We start from the raw sequence: 21,079 nt of genomic DNA, 5'->3' as shown, positions 1-21,079 counted from the left end.
TGGGAAACAAAGGGTCCCTGCCGACCCCGGAAGCCGATGCCCATGCTGCCCGCCACCCCCTGCGTGCCGCTGTCTCACCCTTCACAGCAAAACCAGCCGAGACCCCTAAAGGCAAGCTCAGCCAGCTGTGGCTGGGCAGCCAGGTCCCAACCCCGAATTCTGAATCCTACATCTCTGGGAGTGGGGAGCCTGGGAGGTCTGGCTTCCCAGGGGCTGAGGGAGGCTTGCACTGAGCTGGGCAGGCAGCCCTTCCCCCCACCTCCCCCTCAGTAAAGGAAGGCAGAAAAAAACGTGTTTTTATAAATAGCTCCAGCCCCAGCTGATTTGTAAATTCAGTGGGCTTTTTGTGTCAATGACATCACCCTCCTCCCCATGGCAACCTCCAACGATATCAAAATTGCCAAGCAACGTTGAAGCAGCTCGGCGCCCCAAACGAGAGCGGGTTGATGCCTGAGGATTTAATGGAGAAATCCCAAAGTGAGCCGAGGTGTTCCGTGGAGGAGGCGTGCGTGGCTGGGGTGGAGGCCAGAGCCCGCCAGTGCCGCTTGCCAGGAGCCCTGGGCCAGCTGGGGCTCCTTGGCCATGCTCCCTTTGACAGCCTGCTGCCGGCAGCAGGGGGAAGGACATCGCTCCCTGCCTGATGTGCCAGGAGCCAGGAGCAGCCATCCAGGTGATTAAGCCGGCCCACGGGCACTGAGTCACCGCTGGCCTGGAGGTTTCTTCCTTCCCTTTTGCATCTGATTATTTTGGGAACTGGAAACTTGGAGCTGCACCTGAGTCCCGCCCCTTCTAGCTCTCCCCTCCCTACCTGGGGCTCCAAGGAAGATGGGACCTGCCACGAGTCTGCCGCCACCCGCTAAGGATATGGAAGACGCTGTGGGGGCCTGAGGGGCCGGGGAGAGATGTCAGCCGGCAAAGTGCAACGGCAGATATGGTGATGAGGCTGCCTGTCCTCTGGAGGTGTCGGGAGAAGGGGAGTCTGGTCCATGCTGACTGGCGTCCTCCGGGCTGGCTTTGAACTCACCTCCTAAGGGATATTTCTGTAAATGAGCAGCTCCTAGGGTCCGAGTGGCATTTGGAGAACGAGGCTGGATTGGCTTAGGCTGGCCTGGGCAGGTAGGTGGCTGTGCGCCGGGTGCGGCCCCATGTGTGTGTGAGAGGAGCAGGTGTGTGTGTGAGAGCGGGCCGCAGGGGAGCTGGCAGAGACTGGGGATGAGGGATTTAGCAGCAGTTCATCCTGACTGATGCTGGGCCCGCCCAGGCCCCAAGATGGGTGCTGTGGAAAAGGACACCAGGTGCCTGGCCTGAGCAGGTGCGGAGCAGCTCCAGCTCCGACAGACCCAGGCCCCACTGAGTCCACGGGACAGAGATACGGCAGGGTGCCAGGGTAGGGGGTGGTCCAAGGATGGAAGCCAACCCGCCGGGGGCACCGGATGGTGCTTGGGCTGCCTCCTCTTCTGACAGCCCTAATCACTAAGGCACTAAGGAAACAGCTTCCTACCAGCAATTCTGTCCCTCTCGGTGCAGTGCCCATCAGCAGCTACGTGTGTCCTCCGCCGAGCTCTCACGGGTGCATCCCTGGGAAGGATGCTGCCCAGGGCTCTGCTCCCCCATACTCAGGACACAGCAGGGCCACTGATCAGGCTGGTGCTCAAGCCAGCGCCCCGGACCCCTGACCCCACAGGACGTGCTCTGGTGTGGGTTCCCCGCCTCCACACCAGTGAGTAAGCTGCTAGAGGGAGAAGGCTATGTGCCCACAGAGGCAAGACGACACCAACCAGGAGCCTTCGGGAGAAGCGGCTGGGCGAGAAAAGCACTGAGGTTTTCTTTTTCTGTTCCTTTTTTTTCTTTTTTGCCCGAAGGGAGTGCCGCTTCCTGGGCTAGAGGCAAGCACTGGCCTGCAGCAGGGAGCTCGGGGCCCAGAGGACGGCCAAGGTAAGGTCCCTGCTGCCACGGCGGCGCGGGCCTCCCTGGCGGGGTGGGGTGCCAAGGTGTCCAGGTTGCCCACCATCTGGGACAGGGCGGGCAGCTGTGGGTTCCTGGGCTAAGGAGCCCCACACCCCGCCCAAACTGCCACTCCCTTCCCAGATGGATTTTGAAGCACCCCCTTCCAAGCTGGCCTCTGGCTCCCTGGCCAGGGAGAGATATGCTTACTTCTGCTATTCCTGCCTTTAACTCCCCTTCCTGCTGGGCCGTGCCAGTGCCACCAGGACGCCCCTCCAGGAGGCCCCACCGCCTCTGGGACACTCCCCCCATGCGTGCATCCCACAGATATTTATGGAGCATCCGCTGGGTCCCGGGATCCAAGTCACGCCCCTGTGCTGAGCTTGACTTGGCACAGACTCTGACTCTGAAACTCAGCCTCAGGCCGGATTCAGGGGGCTGCCTGGCTGAGAGCACCGTGTTTCCTCACAGACCTCAGGCTCCCCTGCAGTGTTAAGGACCTGGTTGGCTCCGGGGACGTCAGGCCCAGTGAGCTCGGGTTTCTAAAGCACTGGGGCCCCACCAAGAAGCAAGGCTCATACAGTGTAGTTTGCTCTTTCCCTGGCATCACACACCAAGGTTGGGGGGTCCTGCTTGGGGTCTTTCCCTGAGCGGTTTTGGTGGGAACCGGGTTCCTGAAGTAGAGGATGAGCTCTGGGCTGCATGGGCCCCGGTGCGCCTGGGACTCGGCCCCACAGAAGCTCATCTAGCTGAGAATAAGGCCTTTGGGCCAAGCAAGGGGTCCTCTCTGCAGCTCAGGAGTGACAAACCTGGGAGCCCTGGTGACCAGGGTGCCTAGTCAAGAGGGGTCGGCACCAGGAGCAAGCTTTCTGGGAGCCCCTGATTTGTGTGGAAAGCTCTGTGCACCTGAGAGTGGCCGCAAGAGGAGAGTATGGTGGCCGCATGGACAGTTCGGTCCCCCAAGGACAGACATTCTTGGTGAGCGGAGCCCCCTGGGATGTACCAGGCACAGAGAAATATGCAGGCAGGTCTGGGGCCTCCGGCCATGGCAAACCCACTCTGTGCATAATTCCCAAGAATGACCAGGAATGCCCCCTGTCCTGGAAGAGCCCATGGGACCAGAGTCAGGATGAACCCAAGTGTCTCCCACTCAATTAATCCCCATACCTGGCTCCAGGAAGAGGAAAATGGGAGTATTTACTAGCCGTGGGGTTACCAGCTTTGGGCGTATTCCCAGCTCCTGGAGAAAGGCCACTCCAAGCCTGGCGGTGCCCCGTGTATGCAGAGCTGAGCAGCAACTGGTGCCCAGGTGGGGACAGAGTGGCAGAGGCTGGGGAGCACCGGACAAACAGCAGGCCAGCAGGGTGGCAGCTGGCCGGCCCAGGAGGGAGCGGAAGGCAGAGGCCAGGAGGAGAGGAAAAGCTCAGGGAGGACTCAGGACGACGGCTTTCTTATACCTACCGCCTTGGTGGGAGGGCCGGGCTGGGCGGAGGCGGAGACGCTGAGAGACCTCATTCCTCCCCGGAACGGCCCCAGAGGCGCCTCTGTGCACTGTGTCCTGGGCGCAGAAGGCAGGAAGGACTCATGGGAAGCTGACCTGTGGCTGGAAGTGGAGCCCTTCCTGTAGGATGCATTCCACACCTGAGTGGGAAGGAGACTCGGGCAGTAGGAAGGCTGCTAGCAAACCTCATTAGCAGGCCTTCTGCAGCCTGTCCCTAAAAGAAGTGGAGTAGCCAACAGGTTGGAGTAGAGCATGGAAAATGGAAGCTTCGGAAGAGCTCTCAACTTCCTGAAGCAGGGCTGACCCTCCTGCCCGGGGTGAACAGGCCGACTGGTCCTGGGAAGCTGCCCCTTCCAAGCTCAGCCCGAGGGCCCACTGGGGGCTAAGGTGAGAGGTGTGAGGTGTGGGATAAAGGGGGACTTGGCTTTTCTGGGCAGGGTGTGGGCTCTAGGCAGCACTAGGTGGTGGCCACTGGCACCTTGTTCTGGCTCAGTCGCTTGCAGGCAGGAAAGAGCTATGGCCTGACTACGAAGTACCAAACACCGGTGGCAGGATGGGGGATACTGGGGTGGAGTGCTGGAGCCCTTGCCCCGGGGGAACTTACAGGCTTCAACAGAGCAGTGGAAAGGAAAGCTGAACAGGACAGACTTTCATACCCTGGGGAGAATTAGCATGGAGGCAGGGACCATTCCCTCGCAACTGCAAGGGGCCACATCAGCCCCAGCAAAAGGACACTTACACTGGTCAGCATTTTCTATAAAACCTCACTCTGACCCACCAGGCAGTGCAGAGACTTTACAGGGGGACAGTGATGACCTTTTTTTTTTTACACCTGTGGTTTCTCTGTGGTTAAACTTTCCCCCTCGAAGTGCTGCCTCAGTCAGCAAACACTGGCACCTTTCAGCCTGGCTCTGGTTTGCCTGAGTTTGCCAAGCACTTGGGCCCCGGGCCTCTGGCTAACGGGGTGAAGTCAGGGCTGTGTTCTCTGTCCCGTGGACTCAGTGGGGCCTGGGTCTGTCTGAGCTGGAGCTGCTCCGCACCTGCTCAGGCCAGGCACTCAGGCTGCCCAGCACCTGGGGGCGGCCTCTGCGTGCTCAGAGAAGCAGGCCCAGGAAGCTCAGGTCAGCTGGTTCGTTCGTTGTTCTGGTCTCTGACCCCCGTGCACCCGGAACCCAGCCCACTCACCCCAGGGCAAATAGCAATGAACCAGTCACCTTGCTCAAGGCCCCTGCTGCTTGCCTGTCCACCCAGCCCCTGAGGCTCCTGAGTGCTGCAGCGGTGGCAGCGGGGTTAAAACCGGGAGGACAGGTTCTCTGGTTCAGTCCTGGCATGGGGCCTCCAGCCTCCATTTTCTTTCTTCCGGTTTCGAATGAGGCTCCATATGGAATTGTGCAAGAAGGCACAGAGAGTGCAGGGAGCCGGGGACCAACTGTGCATCCAGAGCACGGTCTCGGGTCAGTGGGGAGGAGCGCAGAGGAGGAAAAGGGCTGCCCCAGAAAGGAGCTAGCCGCCTTGGACTGCTGTAGTACATTCAAGCCAAAGGGAGGCCCAAAGAATGTTTAATGCAGCCTTCATAATTTCATAGAGGGAAACAGAACCCAGAGAAGGTAAGTGGGGTCCTAAGATCACAGAACTAACTGGTGACAGAGTCAGCTTCAGGCCTGGAGGTCCTCGCCTCCCAGTCTAGGTTGCCTTTCCATCAGCAGTATTAGCAAACGCACCCCCAAGCAGGGACAGGTGAGAGCTGCCAGGTAACAGGATGGCTTGAGAGAGGCGGCCTGGCCTAACACAGTAGGAGGACAGGTCCCCTTACTCCTCTGTGCCTCCTGCCCACCCCGAGCTCCTGCATCTCGATGGACCTGGAGCCCCAACTCAGCCCACGCTTATTCACCAGCGCCCCCCAAGAAGAGGCCCGGCCCACTCCTGGGACCCGCCCACTCTCTGATAAACAGATCCAGCTAATTTGTAAATGGATAGACTCAATTTCTTGTCCCAGGAAGCATTTTACATTTTAAACAGAAGCCTGTTAATGTCTTAAGCCAAAGGAGGGGGTAATGATAGTAGTATCTAGGGATGAAAGAGATTCTGGGGCAGACCCTGAGCGGGAGGAACACAGGAGACCTTTTACCTCAGGTGGTCTTTTCACCAGTTATATACCATGACCCCAGGCAGGAATTTAAACACCCACCATCAGAGGTCAGATCCCAGAAGCAGGTGGCCTGTTGTCTGTCATTTGTCTCCCTGACCCCAGGCACGAGCTGGACAAGAAGTCTTTTATATTCCACTATAGTGGGGTTTGTTGGAAGATGGGGTGTCAGGGATCAGGCAAGGTGGAGAAAGGTAGAGGTCTCGGACCCTGGGAAAGGGTGGAGCCAGACCCAGGGGCAAGAATGCAAGGCCAGGCAGTTAGCAAGCATATGCAGGGCTTCTGTAGAGGACAGGACGGTCAGACAGGAGGAGGGGCTGCCTCAGATGGTCCATCATCCCAGCAAGAGCCACTGGGGAGGGCGGGGCAGTGCACACCAGGACCCTTTGCCTCAGGGTTCACATGAAGTTCCCACAGGCCCACCCCAGGGCAGTCAAGGTGTGGTCCAGAGATTAAAGAAGGAAAGACCCTGAGAAAGGATGGCAGTAGCTGCCTGCCCCACCCGCTACCCTAGGACCCTCTAAGCAGAGCCCAGCCCAGCCAAGTGGTAGTTAGGTCATGCCTTCTAACCCAGGGCAGACGCAGAAGGTGGAGTTCCACAAGCTCTGCAGCAAGTTCCCATGAGGCCACGTGGCCCAGAGCCTGTGAACTTCGTGCATTTAGAGCTAAGGTGTTCCCCCCAGATGACTGTGGATGGGGCTTGGGCAGCCAACATCATGCTTCCTGAGACTCTTTCCTTCCCTGGACTCTGGCTGGGGCTCTTACCTGGTCTGGCACAAGCCTTCCACTCCCCCAACTCACCTGTCCTTCCTGAAAGTCAGGCCCTGGGCTCCAGGGCGTGGGTGCCAGTCGCAACCCTGCCCTGGCCTTAGACTGGGGGCAGCTGCTGGAGGCTCAGAGCAGAGAGGAAAGGACGATGAAGGGCATCCATTCAGGAAGCTTCCCAGCGGTCAGTTCTGCCAGCAGAAATGCCAGCCAGAGAGCTGAATTGCCAGCAACAGACAGTTGGATGGAACTCTGGAGCCCATTAAGAGCAGGGGCTGCGAAGCGATCATAGTGAGAAGATATTAAAGGAATTCATCATGTCTCTAAAATGAGTGTCCTTAGCACAGAGGTAGCTCCTTCTGTTGCCACCCTCCCCAGCGTAGCTCATGCCCCCATGCACCCGGGAAGGGTGCCACAGCTTGCCCTGCCCCTGCTTTAGCTCCTTGAGGTGGGTAGACAGTGGCTTCTGCATCTGGGTGGCTCACCCCAGGTCACCAGATCCCTTTGGAACTATCAGGCAAGTTCAGCCGCCAGTGTCAGTTTTCATTTAGGGGAGACAGGCCTATATATTCTCATTGGCACAGGAAGCCTAGTACATATATACACTTGAGAAAAAGGCAGAAAGAGGCTGGAGGCTTCTGGGTGTGGTCATTTCCTTCTGCTGAAGTTCAGGGTGGCAGAGGGACACATCTGTCCGGCGGCCAGGCAGGAGAGTCCAGTGGACTTTCCCCGAACACCTAACTGGGCCCAGATGGTGCTGCCAGCTGGAGCTGGGGTTCTCTCTCCAGGATCTGGAGTGGATAGACCTGTTGCGTTGATTTAATAGCAAGTTCTCCTGGAAGAACCCTGGGACTCTGCCCCCATGGCACACTAAACCAGACTCCATTGCTCCCTGTGGCAGCTGTGTGCACGCATGGCGTGGGGGAGGGGAGTTTCCTCCTTGGTCCCTTCAGCAGCTGTGAGGGCCGAGGGCCAAGAACTCTCACCCTGTTTGGGGGTGCTGGTCCTTGGGGCCCCTGTACCCCAGTGCTCTAGACCTCATCATTCCACCACCTTCCCAAAGGAGAGGGGCACCCTCTCCCCCGCTATACACATCAAGAAGCTAAGGCTGAGACACGCTGGAAGTCTAGAAAGGCAGAAGGGCTCCAGTCCTGCAGGAACCCACGGTCTCTGCAGCTAGATTCTACCTCCTTCCTGCCTAAGGACCCCAAGGGCTTAGCAGCCTCAACTTTCTCAATTCACGCTCCCAGAACTTGAGAGGTTCGCACTGCCTCCCAGCCCCAGCAGCAGAGAGATGGATGGTCCCATCAGGGTGAGGGGCACTGGCCCTGGCCACCCCAAGAGCAGGAAGGGACAGGTGTGGGACAGCCCAAAAGAGAGGGGGAGGAAGGGATCTGCTCCAAAGAGTGCCTCTCTCCTAAGGCTGGGGGCTCAGGGTGAGTGGGCATCTACCCCCCTGGAGCCCAGGCCCCAAGGGGCTCCTCCAAGCAGGTAGCAAGCAGGTGTGCAGCCCCACTTCCCCAGCAGTGACTGCATGTGGGCCTGATGGCGCCTGGCCCATTCTGGGTCTGTGAAGGACAGATGGCTTGATTCAGGGACTTCAGGCAGGGTGCTGGCTCATGACTCAGTGAGAGGGTGGTGGAAACTGAGGCCCCCCTCTGCCCCTCATACCCAGGGCCATGTGGGCATCCTCATGCCCTCATCAGAAATGGAGGAGGGATATCCCCACCCCACCTCCCGACTTCTCTGTGTCACATGACATACCCGTCCTGGGTGGCAGGCAGAGTTGGCACAAAGAGGCAAATTACCAGCACCTCCCCCACCAGCTGCTCCCAGGGACCTGACCCCACACGGTCAAGTCATATCAGACAGTCCCTGGCACCGGGAACCTCTGAGCAGGACAGAGTTAAGAGAACGGACTGGGGACAGATACCCTTGGGTTGAAATTCCGGCTCCACCGCTCAAAAGCTATAAGACCCTGAGCTGATTCCTTAACCAGTCTGAGCCTCATCTCTTTCCTCATCTGTAAAATGAGAATAATAACAGTATAGTACTTCTGTCCCAGGGTGGTTGTAAAGACTTGAGTGATGACACATGTAAATAGCTTAGCATGGGGCCTGGCCCACCTGAAGCATTCAGTAATCGGCAGGCATTATTATTACTATTATTAGAGAAGGGCAGTCATCCAGAGAAAGGACGCTGAGGAAGCTTTTCAAGTCACAGAGCAGAAAGGTGCCAGGAAAGGATAATGTGTTTGTGTTTCTAAACCACAAGTTGATCTGTATCTTTCCTCTTTGGCCCTACCCCGGGTTCTCAGCCCTGGCTGTAGGTACTCAGATGTTACAACAGGCCCCAAGAGCCACAGGCTGAGAGCCAGGCAGTGCTTGCCCTGCCCATGTGCCCTCCCTGACAGCCTCCCAGACCAGGCTGGTTGACCAATGCCCCAGAGCTGGCAGAGCTCCGAGCGCCATTGCCCACAGTGAAATGCCACTTCTCAGTGCCCCTGTCCAGCACTCCTGCCCAATTTGTGCAAAGGCAGTGCGTGGACAACGCCCTTGACCAGAAGGCCTATGCCAGCTGCCAAGGCTCTTCAAAGGAGGGTGTGCCTGGTCCCTCTCCCTGCGCTTGGCACGGCAACCTGGGAATAGGCCAGAAGGAGGCATGTGGATGCTGGAGGAGAAGCTGTCTCTAGACTGTCCCTGCCACTTCCTGAACTGTTCTGCCCCCTCCTCCTGGGCAGGGCCGAGTTGGGTGTGGATCAGAAGAAGATGGAGATGGGGGTGGGGGGAGAGTCACACACAGAAATTAATCACTCAGGACCCATTCTGCACATCCCAGCCATTCCAATATGCAGACGGTCATCCAACCCTCTGCAGCCGACCCGCCGTAGACCCACCTGGAAGGGCAGAAATGTGGGGTTGTGATGCACCCAAGAGGCCCCCTACTCTAGTCTGGTATCCACTATGGGAACCTTTTCTCTAGCATATCTGACTGACAGTTATCTGCTTCTTGAATACGTTCAGGGATGGGGGATTCATTACCTCCTCGGTCAGTCTTATTTGGGAGTCCTGTCTCTCTCAAGGCACCAAATGCCATTGCAGCTCTCAAAGGTGAGAGGCCCCCAAGGTACCCTAGACTCTCTCCCTTTGGGGTAAGGAGGGGACTGGGTGTGTAGCCTTTTTGGGATACCCAAGCCTGAATTAAACCAAATTAAATACCAGTTCATTTCTGATAATATTCTAATGTTCACACTTTATTGTAGTGTAACAGTTCAAAAGTACTGCTTGGAGCCGTGGTTTTGGTATATAAGGTATCTGTATCGAAAGGAAATAATTCATGTGTGTCGGTAAAAAATAATTGAGGGTGTTGATTCTAGGTTCAATAAAGTAATGCATTTCATTCTAGCTTTGGTTCTTGGTTCATTTCAAATCCTCAGCAGCCAATTCCCATACCCACCCCCCAACCCAGCACAACCTCCTTCCCATAGCCAGCGCGTCTCCACCTGGCATCACCATGCCTTCCTCGGGAAGCTGAGGACATCAGGGCTTTGGATGCAGCCAGACAGGGTGCAGGCCTGTTTGGGGTAGTGAATTCCCACTGGCCACCTCAGCTCTGTTTGGTGGGAGCCTAGAGTAAACTGTGCATAAGCAATTGAGCCTATAATGCAAATTCTTTATCCATAAATTGCACTGATATGTCTAAAGAATCAGTGAATAAAAACAATACATGGCAATAGTGACCTCAGTACCTAAAGTTTGAGGTGACCAACAATGACAGAAATTCCTCCACTTCCTCCTTCGGGGCAGCCATCTGAGGTCTAGATATACTGAATTTCCATGCCAGACTCCCCTCAGCACTCGGGTGGACACAGCCCTCCCTGGGGACCTGGAAGTCTTCCCACTTCCTTGTTTGGGGAAGAGACAGATGGCCCCTGCCCTCCTCCACAACATATAAACACAGGAGAAACCACCCTCCAATCCAGAAGCAGGGCAAAGGGCAGCCCAGAGTGAGCCACTTGGGACAGCCATCCTAACCCTAGGCCAGGACACTGCTGGGGACAGCTAGGAGATGCTGACTCTGGAACCGTGCCTTATCCTCTGTTTGCGGGTGCAGGGCTCCTGGAAGCTTTCTTTTCCTAGAGGTCCCTTACAATCCTGAGGCCCGAGGGCTCTCAGTACTGATCAGGGTCTGACAAGGGCATTGGAATCTCTTTAAATCCCACTTTTCTGCCTGCACAAGGGGGCTAACCCAAGACAGCCGTAGGGCCTTGTCGCGCGATGGGACAGCACAGGCCAAGGTGGTAGGTTTCAGGATTCCAGCCGGGCTCTCCAGGGTGGGCGGGCGGGACGCGCCGCCCGAGTGTGCGTCGGCAGTGCAAATTAAGGAGCTAATTACACAGAGACGCTCGGCGGACAGTCCAGGTCAGGCCTCTAGGCCGCAGCCCAGGGTCCGAGGGGCCACGTGTACGTCACAGCGGGCGGCTGGGGCCAGCACCGGAAGGCAAAGGGCCGGCGGGAGCCGGAGCCGAGCGGGTAGGGGGAAAGGGTTGAGAAAGGGGGTGCCCCTCGGGCAGGGAGGCTCCTGGCCGCGGCCCCTGCGCCCCTCGGCGGCTTTTCCCGGGCTCTGCGTTCGCGGCGTCCTACCTGAGGCCACACCCCGAAATCAAACTCGCGGCAGGTGAAGCTGGCGCTGCACAAACATGTAAGCGCGGCCTCCCCCCGTCGTTCCCGGCGCCTCCCGGCGGAGGGCGGGCCGGGCTCCCGCGGCCTCTCCCAGAGCTCCGGGCGCTTCCCGCTCGGCAGGTGGGTGCCCCGACCACCGGGGTGCTGCAAGCCCTGCCCGGGTAGGGGCCGGGGCGGGGAACAGGCCTCCCCTCACGCGCGGCTCCCGGTTCTCGGGTGTTAATTCCCCGAAGTGCGGGGCCGCCGGCGCGGGCCGAGGGGAGTCGGCGGCGCCGGCAGCGGACCTCGCTCCGCGTAGGCGCCCGGCCCTCGCGCCCAGGCTGGCGGGGGGCTTCGTCCCAGAGGGCGCCTCACTCGGGCGGCCGAGGCGGGGCCGGTGGCCGCGCTGGGTCGGAGCTAGGAGAGCAGAGTGGCCGGACGCGCTGAGCCCGCTGTCCCCTCGTCCCCGTGCGCCCTGCGGGGAGCCCGCCGCCTCCGCTGCTCGCTCGCACCTGAGAAGGTGGCTCAGCCGGAGGCGGGCGGCCGGGGGGCGGGTTCCCAATGCTCTGGATTCCGGCCAGTCGCGAAATCCGCGGGGACACTTACTACATCGGCCACAATGAATTTCTGACCTGTTTCCACCCAGGCCTCGGAGGACCGGCCCGCGAAGGTCCCCAGTTCCCTCTCCTCGGTGCCTGAGAACTCTGCCCACTGAAGAGTGAGGAGTCCAGAGAAAGAGGAGGCAGGGAAGGCGGCCCGGAGGTGAGTAGCCCTGGGAGGGTGTCCAGGGGCCTCTCGGGACCTCCGTGAAGGACAGGCCGGGACAGTGGGCGGGCAGGTGGCCCTCCTGGGCTGCCCCGTTCTCGGTACTGTTAGGCAGTGGTCCCTACTAGGTGCCATTTCTCAGTGCTTAGTGGATGTGCCTGGTTACTTCACCCGCCTCGGCCCACTGGAGGCGCGCACGGCTTCAAATGCCCCGCCCTGGCTCCTGGCCTAGCCTCCGCCTGTCCTCCCGTCCGCTGCCGGTCAGGGGCGAGGCAGTGTCACCAAGGCCAGTGCACTAAATTCTTGTTTCGGAAAGAGGCTCCCAAACAGGAAGGGCAGGAGCGGGCCCAGCGTCCGTGCTGAGCAGACCAGGAGGCAGCCCCAGCCAGAGGTGCTGCTGGGCAGATCCCAGCCTGCCGTCAGCTCATTCCCCAGCTGCCCAACCTGCTAAAATCTCTCCAGCTTTGCCCACACCCAGTGAATGGCATCCACCCCGGGAGGGAGATGCTGCTGGGAGCACCAAGGGCTAAGACATGAGGAGTTCCCGGGGTGTAGTCTGTGTTTTCTGTATCTTGCCCCATTCTGGTACGAGCTCTCCTCAGGCCATATATAGGACAGGGGTAGAGAACACATTTGGAACCAGAAAGAGCTGGGTTCGAATTCTGACATTTTGCCTTTGATTCCTTAAGCAAGTTTCTTTACTTCTCTCCCAACTTTAATGTCCTTATCTATAACATGGGGGTGATCATGCCTTCCTCATAGGGCAGTTGTGAGAAGTCACAATGATAACTGATAAAGAAGAACAGCCCCAGCAGGAGGCTATCTGCCTAGCCTCCAGTTTTGGGAAAGGTTAAGCTCCCCGAGCCCTCCTCTCTGGGAGAACTTTGAGAATGGTCTGGCTGTGTGGCAAGAGATTGTGGAGGACATTAGAGCAAAGCAATGGGAATAAAGTAACGGCAGAGGGTCTGTGCAGGGTGGGTAGTAAGGTGGCCCCAGAGAAGGGGCCATTTCTGGAAGGGAATTCCACTTTGGAAGCAGAAACAGCAGCGTGCTCTGGACACATCACACAGCTTCATCTGTCCATAGGTGACCCTGGACACACTGTTACCACCTGTGCAGCCTGGGGCAGAGAGAGAGACTCTGGCTTGAGGCTTCCAGTCCTATCTCTGCCCAGAGTAGTTGTGTGACCTGGGGCAGGTCATTTGACTTCTCTGGGTGCGCTAGGCATGGTGCAAGAGCTTGGAGCTTGGATTTGATTCCCAGCTGCACACTCACCATATCAGACAATTACTTCTCTCTCAGCCTCAGTTTCTTCACCTGTAAAATTAAGCTCATAAAACCTACCTCGTAGAGTCGTGACCATTAAATGCAGTAATGAAAAGCGCCTAGTACAGTGTCTGACACATGCGAGGCACTTTATACACGTGTATGTGTAGCTTCCCTTTCTCAGCTCCTCCTTCCTCTCCCCAGTCCCTTGCCATTCTTAAAACGCACCCAGTAAAACAGGTTTGACCCATGTCACTGCAGTATTGTGAACTTGGAGTGAGGAGGGGAACAATATAGTGATACAGAAGGTTAAGGGCTGTGAAAACATAATCTTTTTGTGACTAGGGGACTTAATCCTGTGACTTGGGGACTCTGGAGATTCTTTCTGGCTAGGCACTGAGGGCTCTGTGATGAGGTCTCGAGCCTCTATATGTGGAAGCTGTTGAAAATCTGGGGTAGGCTTCCCTGGTGACGCAGTGGTTGGGAGTCCACCTGCCGATGCAGGGTACGCGGGTTCATGCCCCGGTCCGGGAAGATCCCACATGCTGCGGAGCGGCTGGGCCCGTGAGCCATGGCCGCTGAGCCTGCGCGTCCGGAGCCTGTGCTCTGCCAACGGGAGAGGCCACAACAGTGAGAGGCCCGCGTACCGCAAAAAAAAAGAAAAAAAAAAAGAAAATCTGGGGTAGTGAAGAGGTGGCTGGCCTGCAGCTCTCCCAGTCTTCACTCCTCCCTTGGAGATTATGCCATGCCCAGGAAACCCCAGTGCTGCGGACTGGGGAAGCGGTTAGGATTCCAAGTACAGTGAACAGAGGTCAGAGGGCTGCTCTGGCTTGAGCCGCTGCCGGGCGGCGGCAGCACAGCACTTGCAGGCTGGAGCTGGGCCCAAAAGGCAGGCCTGAGTCAACATTGACCTTCCCTGGCTGGCCAGCCTAGCTCTTCGGCCTCTCATTCAGCTGGAGTGTTGACACAAGTGATTGAACGAGACTTATTATCATATTCTTTTCAACAACAGCCCCATTATCTTTCCCCTGGGGATTCACTGGGACCTGTAGTGTGGGAATGACAACAAGGGTGGGGAGCCCGGACATTTTGGCGTGTTCTGTGCACAGTGCCCCCGGCCCCGCACACTCAACTTCTCTCTGGGCCACTCGAGTGCGTCAGAAGGACCTCAGGGTACTGCTCTACATCCCGGGGATGCTCCACACTTCCACACAGCGGCCCTGGGAAGGTCTTAAATAGTGCCTGTGGGCAGTGGCAGTAAGGACCACAGCCTGGGTCTAGGCCCCATCCACCCTACAGGGGACAAATGGGCAGAAGAGCAAATGAAATTCTCTTCAGGCCCTTCCCCTGGTATATTTCTAGGGGACAGGAAGAGTGCTGGGGTGCCACCTCTCATGTCACGTGAAGAGGGCAGATGGCAGGCCTGGACCCCTGGTGGAAGCTGAGGGAGGACAGAGCTCAGCCCCACATGAAGGATGAGCTGTGAGGGGACAGAGAGACAGAGGGCAGGGGCCTCCGAAAGGGGGAGGAGCCCCCCATCACTGAATTCATTGGAGCAAGGTGAGAAGGGCGTGGACCAGCTCCTGTCGGGAATGCCACCGAGGGATTGAAAATTGGGCAGGGGCGAAGGGGAGGCCATACCCCATCAGTAAGTCCCACAGGTGGGTGGTGCAGGTCAGGATGGGGTCTGGCAACATCTATTTGGAAAAGCCAGCTAAACTGCACGAGAGCAAGGATTTTGTTTTGTTCACCATGGTCCCCAGAGCCTGGAGCAGAGCAGATGCACAGCAAATTAATTTATCAAATAAGTGAATGAATAATATAATTTCATATTTAAACTAACTCCAGAAACTAAAATTTGAGAAAGATCTTCCTGGCTGATGAGAATATTCCAATGAAAGACTGGCTTCTGTCCAGGATATTCTCAACCAGGGGCCTTCGAGGCACATTCCTTTTCACGGAAAGGTGTGGGATGTCAGTTCCCAAAGGGCGTTATGAAGAGGTTGGGCAGCAGACCTCGGGGTGGAAGGGCCCAGCTCTGGAGGTGGCAGGGTCCTCCATCAGCCCCTCTGTGACTGGATGGTGGCAGTAGTGGGGGTACCTTTGTAAGTGCTCTAGGACTCAGGGGCTTACCTCTATCTCGATGTCACAGAGCGTCTTGCGTGGGTCTGAGAATGACAGGCTGGGGTGGTGGAAGGTGACAGCTAACTGCAGCCTTGTTCACATCTGGATCAGACTAACAGGGGTCTTCCCCTTCTTTGCTGCTCCACTTGGGCCAATCACTTAATCTCTCTGAACAAGGGTTTTCTCATCTGCATAATGGGTACAGTCATAGGCCCACCTCCCCGGCTTGCAGCGAGGATTCTGTGCGTGAAATGCTCAGCCCAGAGCCTGGTGCTTATACTAGGCACTCCCTGAGTGACAATTACAAAAAATACCCAAAACAGCCCCTCCAACTAGGACAGATGCTGTTTCTTTCCTCACTGTACCTGGAGACGCTGGCAGAAGTGAATAAGTCCATGCCCCTGTTGGCCCCGGAAACGCTGAGGCTTAGAAAGGAAGAGTGGGCCAGGATCACAAGCGGAACTCAGGAACGCCGCGCCCCAGGTCCACGCTGAGCCCGCACTCAGCCCTGACAAGCCGACGGTGCCTCCCTCAAGGGGGGCATAGGCATGCACCCCACTCTCACTCTCTGGCCCTCAGAGGGAGCAGGGCCCCAGGTGCAGCTGCCTTCTCTCTTCCCACTCGTCTGGAAATGGAGGGGAATCCCACCAGCCTCATCCTAACAGACAGTTTACATCCCAGAACTCACACAGCCGACCAAATCCTCCTCCCCTCAGAGTGGCTGCAAGCTCCTTCAGACTTGCTGTCTGGAAACCACCTTCCCAGCCTGTAGGGCGTTCTTGTGAATCCCTTCAGTGGGCCGAGTGTCCTTTCCTTGAAAGGAATTCGATGTGTGGGAACAGCCAAAACTCACTGGAAGCCGGATCTAGGCGGCAAGGCAACCTCGTTGGACACCAGCTCTTCTGGTGAAAAGCAGAGGCCACAGGTTAGGAAAACACTTGATGCTGGCCCAAGATGGGCCCCAAAGTTGATTCCCAGGAGGACTTCTGAAAGTCCTGGAGCACATCTATAACAGGCGGTTTCACTTCCAAGGGTCTGCCTCAAATGGCAGTGCTCACTGGAAAGTCTGTGCTCTGGTTTGAGGTTTAAGTGCAGACTCATTTCTCCATGGTTCTGGCTGGGGAACCAACAGCTTGGTGGCCCTGGAGCCCCAGGCCCTGGCGGACGGATGTCTCCTCCCCAAGAGGAAAAGCAGTTTGAGGGGGTGACCCACCCAGCACAGCTATCTGCTGTCCCTGTTGTAGACCCTGGACCAGCTGAGCCACAGTGCCTGGTCTGGGGGCCCTCACCACCCAGACCCCATGGTACGGTGGGACACTAGCACAGGCCTGCCGGTTGCCTGACTTGAGGCTGAGACCCTACTGAGGGGACGTGGACCTGTGCTGGAGAAAATACCCTCCTGCTGTTTCTGCGGCTCTTTCCATGTGTGCCAGGCCCTGACATCACAGCTGCCAAGGCGAGCTCCTTAGAACACCCCACCACCACCACTGCAGGGCAAAAAAAAAACAGACAGACAAGCCCTGGTTCCAAACAAAGTAAGGGTCAGACTGCAAGTCAAGACAGCGCCAGTCTCCCTTGGCCTCTGACTCACAGATCAGCCCAGGAAAGAACCTAGTAATCTTGATTGAGGGAGCTGGCCCGGGCCCATCCCCTTCTACACAGACTGCCCAGCCCCCTTCCTGTTCACAGAGACCCCTGGGAAGGAGATTAACAATAGCCCGAGTCCCTCTGAGTGGGCATGGTGGACGGAGCAGGGCTTTGGAACCAGATCTGGGTTTAAACACCAACTCGGTCATTTCCTGGTTCTGTGACCCTGGGTAAGTTATTCAGCCTCCCTGAGCCTCATCTGGATTTGTGGATAATAATAATAGCTCCTACCTCCCAGGCTTGTTGTGAGGATTAAATTAGTTGGTGCTTGGAAAGGGCCTAGCAGGTAGCATGTAGCTCAAGAAAAGTTACTTCCCTTTCTCTCTGGAGTCTCCTGCTCCTCTGACATGATAGTCCCACCCCTCAGTGACCCCAGGCCTGTGGCTCCCTGAACTCTCCCACCACCTCCACCCTCAGTTTTACTGGGTGTGACAGCATTTCCTCCAGAAGCCTCTGCCAGGAACTGACCTGCCCCATCTGCCAGGCTCTGGCTGGAGGAAGCAGCCTCAGCAGGAGCTGGGCCGCGGGGTGGGGGTGGGGGGGTGGGGGTGGGGGGGGCTTTCTTCTAAAGCTGGTTGGGGCAGGGCTCTCCCCTCCCCTCCCCTCCCCTCCCCTCCCCAGTGATGGGCATCCTTCTCTGGTCCAGTCATGGGCCAGCCTGCTGGCTGGAAGGTGATGTCCTCGGCCATTCTCAGAAGAGGAATGTTCAAAGCATTCCTGGGTCGTAAAGGTGCATCCCAGCCTGAGAAAGACTCCTCAGCACCTCCCCCCACGGCACTGGAGGGACTCGGGAAGCAGAGGTCCCCCTGAGCCAGAGCTGGCGCCCTGCCTCTGCCCATTTCTACTTCAGTGGCCAAGGCCCACATCATTTCTGTCAGGCTAGGCAGAAGGAAAGGCAGGGACTGGCTCTCTGAAGGAACAGCATCCTCCTTCCTCCTCCAGAGTACCTTCTTTAGGGAAAGCTCTTTCACTAGGTGAGTGGAGTGTGGATGCAAAGAGGTGGTGCTTCTCGGATGGCAGTTTTAAAGGCGGGCATGGCCTGATGTGATTTAACCTCACGGCTGACTCAGCACCCCCTCTCCCTCAGCCCCGAGGTCCTTGGGCTTGTCAGAAGGCGGGAAACTGGGTGAAAGATGGAGACCTAGGAATGGCAAGTGAGGGCCCCTCTCTGGGCATTCGTGTGTATGTCCAGGACATGGAGCTGGAGAGATGCAGGGATGCTTGGGTCTCAGGTGATTGACACCCAGTGACCTGGCAACATCGGATACTTAAGCGGGTGAGTATCTCTTAGGAAACTCAGTGCTCGTGGATCACTCTTCTCTTTCTTTAAAAATATTTTGTTTTCTTTAGAAAGGCAGCCCATCATCTTTATGGAAAGTTCAGAAGAGTAGAAAGATGGGGTAGGAGGAAGTCACCTGGAACCCCACCAGTCAGACACAACAACAATGAATATGTTGCTGTATTTCCTTCAAATATTCATTATATTCATACTGCATTTACAAATTAGTCTAGGTGAAATCTTTAGAAAGAATTTCCTACTCCTAACCTAGGCCTGCTTTGGACAAAGAAAACCTTGATAGTTTAATTTGTCCTCGGGACCCATGGGTGTGGATAGGTTTGGGCCCCAGCAGGTCAGGGGCTCCAGGAAAGCCCATCAAATTTGGGCTCACCACAGTCACTCACAGCAGACCTGGGGCAGGGGATGGCCAGACCAGGGGTTACCCTCTCTCCTGCCCCCCACCATCACTCCCACCAGCTTCATTATTTTTACCTTTCACATTTAGATCCAGTTAGTTTGGGGATAGGATATGAATTCATTTTTCCAGACTCCTTTTTTTTTTCATATGGATATCTAATTGCTTCACCTACATTTATGGAAAAGATCATCTGTTCCCTACCATACTGCAGTGTCACCTTGTCATAAATTAAGTGACCTTACGCGAGTGGGTCTATTTCTAGATTCTCTTCTGTTCCACTGGTCTCCTCATCAGTCTTTGTGCCAATTTCACACTGTATTAATTGTGGTTGCTTTATAATCTTGATATCTAGTAGTGTAACCCTCCAACTTTGTTCTTCAAGATTGATTTGACTCTTCCTGATTCTTTATGTTTCTCTGTACATTTTGGAATCAGTTTGTCAATTTCTACCAAAAGAAGTATGCTGGGATTTTGATTGCCATAACTCTGTAGGTTAATTAGGGAATAATTGATATCTTTATAATATTGAGGCTTCCAATCTATGAACATTCTTTATCATCTTTAATGTTTGATATTTTTCAACGTAGAGACCTTGCGCATCTTTGATTCGATTTATTCCTAGGTATCTGATATTTTTCATGTAAAGTGGGAAAGGGTGTCTGAGGGGTTTTTCCCTAATAACACTTCTGACAGCAAATGAGAGGGTTTTTCTCCTCCTGAGATCATTTATCCAATTCTCTGACACCAACCGGGTGTTCAACAATTCAGTTTGATTCTGACACTAACTACCTGGATTAGCACAGACTCCTCAGGCTCAGCCCCACAAACTGCCCCCCACTTGGGACTCAGGTTCCAAGGCCCAGGTCCCCGTACCTCTGACCAGCTGGCTAATAATTGAGGTTCCCACGACCCCCTCCTCACATCTGATAATTTGCTAGGACGGCTGGTGGAAGTCAGGAAGGCACTTGACTGTTACCAGTTCATTAAGATGCAACTTAGGAACAGCCACATGGAAGAGATGCATAACGCCTAGGGCAGGGTATGGGGGAAGGGTGCAGAGCTTCCATGCCCTCCCCAGACGCGTCGCCCTCTCAGGACCCTGAGGCGTGCACCAGCCCTGAATCCTATCTCTGAGGGGTTTTTATGGAGGTTTCATTAAGTAGGCACAATTGATTAAATCATTGGTTATTGATGATTAACTCAATCTCCAGCCCCTCTTCCCTCCCCAGAGGTGGGAATGGGGAGGCTGAAAGTTCCGACACTCTTGTCACTCTGGGGATTCCAAGAGGTTTAAGAGCTCTGTGCCAGGAATAGGGGGCAGGGTGTGGGGTGTACAAAGACCAAACGTCTATCTCCCATTGTACCACAGCATCTTTTTTTAAATTTCATTTTCTATTTGTTTGTTGCTGGTATGCAAGAATACAATTTTTTTTATATTGACCTTGAATTGGGGACTTCTAAAATTCACATTTAATCCCAGAAGTTTGTATGTAGATTTTTCTATGTACACAGTCATATTGTCCCAGGCAGTGTTGGCCTCACCATGGTTTTGGGCGTCCTGGCAGCCTCCCTTTAGGTCTGGATTTCCCGCTAGCTAAGTGGCTGGCTCTGATTTCTAAATCTCTACTCCCCCTCCCCCAAAGGCTGAGCTCAGTTCATTGCTTCTGTCAGCTCCCTACCTCCCCTGTAACCCCTGGATCCTAGGACTCTGCACTGTCCTTCTTTCTCCTCAGGCCCTTCCTGCTGCCTGTGGGAAGAACTTATTCTGGAATTGCTGTTAGGGTGGACTCAGGAGGGGCATCCCAGAGTCATGTAGACCATTTGCTAAAGATGCTTTGCAGGAACTTCCCTGGCAGTCCAATGGTTAAGATTCCATGCTTCCACTGCAGGGGGCGAGGGTTCCACTGATCCCTGGTCGGGGAACTAAGATCCCGCATGCTGCGGTACAGCCAAAAACAAAAAAACGAAAAAAAAAACAAAAACAAAAAAGATGCTTTCCCCGTGCATTCCTGCAGCAAACGCTGGGCCTTTGGGTGCGGCTGGGGAGTTGGGGCCAGGGATGTTCTGGTGGGGAGAGAGGGAAGTATTAGCCACCTGTTTTGCAACTCTAGGCTGTGTCCCTACACCTCCAGAAGGGTTTACAGAGTGGGGAGGAGAGTGAAACCATCAGCTGAGCTAATCCAGAGATAGAGGGTCTGTCAGGACAGAATTGCAGAACTGAGACTCTTCTGTAGCCAAAGACTACAGGGAGGAGGTCAGGCTTTACCAAGCCATGAAGAGTCTATGTCGTGGAGCGGTGACGAGGGCCCCAGAACAAGAAATCAGGCATGACCACTGCCAGGTGACTCCGAGAGGACAGGAGTTGGGCATCACTCCCAGGCTTGGATCTGCTCATGTTCTGATGTCTGCAGGGACCTGAGCTGAGAGACAGGATGCACGGAGAGGTAACATAGCAAGAGAAACAGCCCCTTTTTCCTGGGAATTCGCTCACTTAACACTCCCTAAACTCTGTGCATTATTTTTTATTAACCCCATTCTATAGATGAAGAACACTGAGGCTCAA

The 21,079-nt window shown here is 55.9% G+C and overlaps 1 protein-coding gene across 5 annotated transcripts in view; it reads left to right on the top strand.

The window, feature by feature from the left end:
• The first annotated feature begins 410 nt into the window (after positions 1 to 410).
• The window catches only part of PAK6 (p21 (RAC1) activated kinase 6), a 35,086-nt gene continuing 14,417 nt past the window's right edge, over positions 411 to 21,079 (top strand). The window contains exons 1-3 of one of the 5 annotated variants that reach the window (XM_060294470.1): positions 411 to 1,116; positions 1,863 to 1,935; positions 11,664 to 11,779. The gene's annotated coding sequence lies outside the window, so the exon portion shown is untranslated. Of the gene's footprint in view, positions 1,117 to 1,862; positions 1,936 to 10,883; positions 11,159 to 11,663; positions 11,780 to 21,079 lie in introns of those variants that run through there. The other 4 variants (XM_060294472.1, XM_030842958.2, XM_060294473.1 and 1 more) reach the window with 4 other exon arrangements.

This window comes from Globicephala melas, chromosome 2, assembly GCF_963455315.2.
Source record: "Globicephala melas chromosome 2, mGloMel1.2, whole genome shotgun sequence".
Taxonomy (NCBI): domain Eukaryota; kingdom Metazoa; phylum Chordata; class Mammalia; order Artiodactyla; family Delphinidae; genus Globicephala; species Globicephala melas.
Note: the sequence above shows the minus strand (reverse complement) of the source record. Positions and strands in the feature narration are given on the sequence as shown.